General features: G+C 33.4%; 1 long non-coding RNA gene across 1 annotated transcript; it reads right to left on the bottom strand.

Annotated features, from left to right (window-relative positions):
- Nucleotides 1-4,486: 4,486 nt before the first annotated feature.
- On the bottom strand, nt 4,487-6,026 carry LOC126967541 (uncharacterized). Its single transcript, XR_007730024.1, has 2 exons — nt 5,025-6,026; nt 4,487-4,941 (listed from the first exon to the last, which is right to left on the bottom strand). It is a non-coding gene; the product is annotated as an uncharacterized LOC126967541 (long non-coding RNA).
- Nucleotides 6,027-6,391: the final 365 nt, after the last annotated feature.

The raw sequence follows: 6,391 nt of genomic DNA, 5'->3' as shown, positions 1-6,391 counted from the left end.
GTGAAGAGCTATCGATTTTGACTCGATATTCGTTATTGTTGACCCCGCAAACCATGAAAATGACACCCATGAAGAAAAGTTGGTAAATTTCATAGGCGCCATCTTGGATTTCGATTTAATATAGACCATATATTTAGAGATGAAAATAGATCACTAATTCTTCATAAAAATACAGAAACATAATTTTTTGAAAATCTGACTGCGTTCAAAATATGTAAAGTATCAAACACAGCATTGTAGAGCTTATAAAAATATTCATGTTCGTACAGCGATCTTTCCGAGCTGCTGCTTAGAACCGGCACAGTGTCTACCCACGACGGCGGCCTTGCGCGGACTGACGTTGTTTCGATAGATCTCTCTGTGCAATGCGTACGGAGGGACAAAATAAAATAACCCTTAATACCACACTTTAAAGCTCATGCTTATCAGAAAAATATATGAATTTTAGACGATTCATTTTTATTTTTTCCTGAGATTATTTATATCATATTCATTAATTTATTTCCCGTGTTTTTGAAATTATTATGTCTGTTACTCTTACGTAATTTTTAAGAGAAAAATTATGTAAGTAGTAGCAGAAAACTGATCCTGAATGAAGCCCCATTTCGACAATTTTGTGTGAAGAGGTAACGGATAATCGTTTTTACGACATAAAATATCAAAATTTTAAAGCAAATACTTCCCGCTAATTGGAGATAAAGAAGTAATCTATTTGTGGCTATTTTTAGTTGTGTTGGATTTAGTTTCATTTCATCACAAACTCTACCGAAAAATATCTTATTTTTGTCGGATTCGTAAACGCGTCCTTAAATAATTTGAATATTTTTTTGAAATGATGTTTTTTTGATAATGCACGGGTCCAAGTCTGGACTGTATACCGCGCGGGAAAGCCAGTTTGACTGTTGTACATCATTATACACGAGGCTGTGGGTTGCAGCCCGAGTCTTAGGAGAGAGCGTAAATCAGTCGAGTGCCTAGTGAGTAAGTTGCTCATGAGTTTCATACGCACTTTTTCAACACACTGGCGAGGAAAAAGCAAACATGTATTTCATAAATCGTTCAAAGAAAATATGAATATTACAAATTCGAACAAACAAAACAAATATATAACTTATAACTATATTTACAATTCTATGACTACATAAAATTAAAACTATCATTACGTGGAAACGTACCAATACTGGCAGCATTTCCACGCTGGCTAGCTAGGCTGATCCGTTGACCGAATAATAATAGATACCGAACTAGACCGAAATAGCTGCCAGCGCTTGGGCTTCCAGTAGCCTTATTGAGGCGCGAAGATATTTGTACATTCGCCTCTGGGCCCCACTAGCCAAGTGTCTCGACACCAAACGCCACAAAGATGTATGTCTCGTGTAATATTATTATGACGCGTGTGTTATAGTTCGGTTTATGGCCCTAAGAACCAGAATAACAGTCGTTTGATGTCAAGTGAAGCATAATTGTCTTTTATAAAATACAAATATGCCGTATTGTGCCATTTTGGACTGTAGAAATCATAGCCGCAATAAAAATATATCCAACGAAGGGATTTCCTATTATCGGTAATCATAATTTTCCGATTTAAATACAATTAATATTTTTTATGTGCTGTGCAAAATATACAATTAAAAAAGAGCCAAAATTTTACGACGTAAAGGGTCATTTACCTTTACGTTTAATCGATGTCACTTATGTTAGAATAATTAATGTAACAATAAAAATATCTTGCTACTGTTGAGTAGCAAGATTTTTATATGTTCATGCATGCATTGTTGAAGTGAATGCATGAACATATCGATATAATTTTATCGAAATAAACTTTATCTTTACATATTGTATTTAAGTATTGCTCTTTTCCATGCATCATCCGATAAGGGTGTAATTAAGCAAAATGTTAATATGAATGAGAACAGTACTCCAGGCCGAATTTGCGCCTTATAAAATTGCATGCGGTGGCTTTTAGTGAAGTACTGTCTCACCTTACTGAGTACACCAAGCTTTTTTGAGGCCAGTTTGGCCTTCTCTTCCAAGTGACCACGGAACTGAACGTCGCTCGATATAGTAATTCATAGTTTTAATTGCCTCTTTGGTACAGGCAATTATTATTTAACAAATATGTGTAAGATTTCAGTTAAACTAAATAAGGTTTAATTTTAACAAACCATTTTTTTTATTAAATTTTAATATTTGGCATATCGAGGTTCCACCGATAAGGTTGGGTAGAGGAAATACGTCATAGAATTAAAAAAAAAATATCGAAAACCATGAATCCTGGGAATGTTTGCCATCATTGTAGCATATGTACTTACATCATACTATAAAATATCACATATCATAAGTCTAACAACATTATTAGACTTCATCTGTGCTTATAGCTTCTCTTTTTATTAATCATTCGTTACTGCTTGTTTTGGACATTTTCTTTCTTACCCGCATTTCGTATGGAAGCTGTACGGTTTATAAAATCTCGTCTTACTGGCCCCTGGGTTTATACAGAATAACGATAAATACTTATAAAATAAACAATCAAATAATCAAACAACAGCTTCCCAATTGAATATAATATTGATATTGTAACTTTCCAAGACTCTTCGTGTACCTACACTGTCTTGATTTTATTTGAATTGAGCTAAATATTGACCATCCGTCTAAGAAACAATATTGGCCCATTATTATTTTAGCTTACGACGTACTTTATCGAATATAATTGATCAAACCTCATTACAACATTTCTAGTTTTGACTTACTTATCGATATGTTTATTCATTTTCGTACAACACTAGGTATTTTGGCAGAAGTCAAATCTATGGTTACAGAGTTCCTATTACTTCAAGTTTTTATATGTTATTTTTCGCAATTTAAGAAAAAGTTCTGAGGTTGTCATATTCACTTTAAGAATATGAGATTAGCGTAATTGTATTAAGTTCAAAAGTTTTTTTTTTTTTTTGTTTTTTTTTTTTTTGGCGGGAACGAGTGAACGAAGGAAGGCGCGCTTATACAAAAAAAAATTGTTTAAATTATTGTTCATAGTGCATATATTTTTCATACTTGTAAATTGTTTATCCTGGTTTATAAATATTCGATTTTTGTTTATATAAATTGTTAAGTGCGCTTCCCCATCGCCATGGGGAAGCGTACAGGTAAAAGGCCGAAGAACGGCCAGAGCGACGCAGAACCAGCAGACGAACTTCCCCTATCCGAATCCTCGGTATCTGACGCGGAGGTGACTGAACGTCTCATTGTAAGAAGAAAGGATAAAGAGAAGTATACCCCTTATAGAGCGACAAATTATTATAGGTTGTACGACGAAAATTCAAATAAGAAGGAATTTATTGTATTTCTCAATCGCAAGCAGGGTGAAGTCAAAATATCAGACAAGGACAGGTTGGGTCTGTCAAATGGAATCAGGAGGCATTGCGTATCGGGTGTGTTGCACCTGAGGTCCGTTAATGCTTTTAAAGTTGGTGTTACCTTTGACCTGCCTAACAATGCGAATGTATTTTTAAAAAATGAAAAGTTACTTAGCGAGTTGGAGATGGTTGCCTCAATTCCGGCTTCTGAAACGGAGGTCACTGGAGTTCTTACTTCTGTTCCCACTGATTACTCCAACAAAAAAATTCATCAATTAATTGCATCGAGTAAAAAAGTTATTGCTGTGAGAAGGTTCATGCGGCGAGTAAAGGACCCACAGGGTGTTGTCTCCTTTGTTCCAACGCAAACTGTTGCAGTCACATTTGCATCAACGTTGTTACCTGAGTATGTAACACTTGATCACTGGAGGCATGAGGTTAATGTATATGTACCCCCTATTAAACAGTGTCTACGCTGTATGAAATTTGGCCATATTGCTAAATTTTGTAGAAACAATGAAGTTTGTTCCATATGTTCTGACAATCACAATTTTAAAATGTGTCCAAAAACTTTAACAAAATGTGCCAACTGTGGTGGAGATCACATAGCTATCTCATCTACCTGTCCTCTGAAAAAACAAAAAATTGAAGAAAACAAAGTGAAGTCCCGTAGTGTTAGATACTCAGATCTCTTCAATGAATCTGCTTTCCCTCAATTAAACTCAAAGTATATTGTATATATACACACACCTGAAAGTATATATACACAAAGTATATATACACACACCTGAGCAATCTTATAAAATCTGACAAATTTATGAACCTCTTGGTTGAAGCAGTTTTACAAATTTGTACGAATAAAGATAAGTTAACTATAAATTCAAATAGTATTAAGGAAATTCTGAATAACACTTTTAGAAAAAAGACATCTAGTTAATTGTTATTATGGATACATTGAATATAGTGCAGTGGAACGCTCAAAGTATTATTAGTAATAGGCTTATTTTTACAAGGTTTTTATATGAAAATCATATCCATATTGCTATAATTTCGGAAACTTGGTTAAAACCACATCAGTATTTTTTAATAAAAGGCTATAACACAATAAGGAATGATTGTGGTAATAAACACAATGGTGTAGCAATTTTTATTCATAATAATATCACATTTTCTAACATAAATACATATTTTGATAGTGCTCTACAAAATGTTTGCATTAAAATTAAAATTAATAACAAAGAACTGAGTATTGTGAGTTTTTACAGTCCTTCCAATTCAAATCCTCCATTTAATAAAAACAATTTAAACAGTTTAATTAAGTCCATTCCAGAGCCAATGATATTTGCAGGTGATTTCAATGCTCATCACATGTTGTGGGGATGTGTTGATACATTGCCTCGAGGTAAAGATGTTTTAGAGGTTATAGATGAGAATGGTCTTGTTATTCTGAATAATGGTCAAGCTACCACAATAGGATCTCCATCTTGGCGTCCTAATGCTCTTGACTTGACTTTGGTAACTCCATCTTTGGCTCTTTTATGTGACTGGTCAGTTATTGACAGTCCTCTGGGCAGTAGTTATCATCTCCCTGTAATAATAAAAATGGCAGTAAGTAGTGATAGTATTAGTTTGCAAAACACATTATGTAATAATCTACATTTGCCCACTCACCCTAATTATAAGCAGGTGAATTGGAATATGTATAGTAACTTAGTTGTTTCTTATTTGGATGATGTTAAATTTGACACTTTATCTTCAATAGATGCTTTTAATTCCTTTTGTAATATTTTACTTTCTGCTGCCAAGCAGTCAATCCCTAGCTGTCTGTTTTCCAAAAGTTCTAATAGTAATAATGTTACTAGTTCTTGTTCACAAAAATCTTTTAAATATCTTAAATATAATATATTTTAAATGAAAATTATGTGGAGTTTAAGAGATTGCGGGCTTTAAAAAAACTTATCTTAAAAAGTGAAAGAAGAAATAGCTGGATAGGCTTGTGCAATTCATTTAATCGTTGTACTCCTTTGTCTTCAATTTGGAAATACATGCGCAAATTTAACAAAACTTACATTCCTGACAGTGTGTTGAATGATAGTTGGATTCCAGATTTTCTACAAAAGTATACTTCTGACTTTGTATCAAATGAGTTAACTAACTATGTAAATGTTGTTAATGATAGTAATAAATATTTGATAGAGCCTTTTTCTTTACAAGAACTAAAATCCGCTTTATTTACTAGAAGAGATACATCTTTCGGTCTCGATACCATTCCATATATTTTACTCAAAAAACTTAATTGCCACAGTCTCAACATCTTTTTAAATAATCTTAATCGCCTATGGAAGGAGAATACTATTCCTCCAGAATGGAAAACAGACTGTTTAATCCCAGTTTTAAAGCCAGACAAAAATAAAATGTTACCTGACTCTTATAGACCTATAGCTCTCACGTCTTGTATTGGGAAGATATTTGAGCAGCTTCTAAAACAACGTCTCGAGTTCTTTATAGAACAAAATTGTCTTTTGCCTAATAATCAGTTTGGTTTTCGCAAAGGTCGGTCTTCTAGGGAGAGTATAGCGCAGTTACAGCTTGATGCGCATCAATGTTTAGCAAGTAATCAATATCTTTTGTCTGTATTTTTTGACATCTCAGGTGCCTTCAATAGTGTAAATATTGCCGTGCTTTGTGACGAGTTATCAATGTTAGGGATACCAGGTAAAATAATAAATTGGATGCAATCCTTTTTGACTGACAGAAAAGTATATGTAAAATTTAATAAACATTTGTATGGACCACGACTTTCTTCTCTAGGTGTTTGTCAGGGGGGAATATTGTCTCCTTTAATTTTTATTATGTACATAAGACGATTGAACCTTATTTTGGGGCCAAATATAGTAAACCTACAGTATGCAGATGACTTAGTCGTCTATGTATCGGGAGTTGATCTGATTAATTTAGCCGCTACTATTAATAAAGTACTTGTAAATTTATATCAATACTTTTCTTATCTTAATTTAAATGTAAATCCAACCAAATCA

This window comes from Leptidea sinapis, chromosome 1 (assembly GCF_905404315.1).
Source record: "Leptidea sinapis chromosome 1, ilLepSina1.1, whole genome shotgun sequence".
NCBI lineage: Eukaryota > Metazoa > Arthropoda > Insecta > Lepidoptera > Pieridae > Leptidea > Leptidea sinapis.
This window is presented reverse-complemented; position numbering and strand designations above follow the sequence as displayed.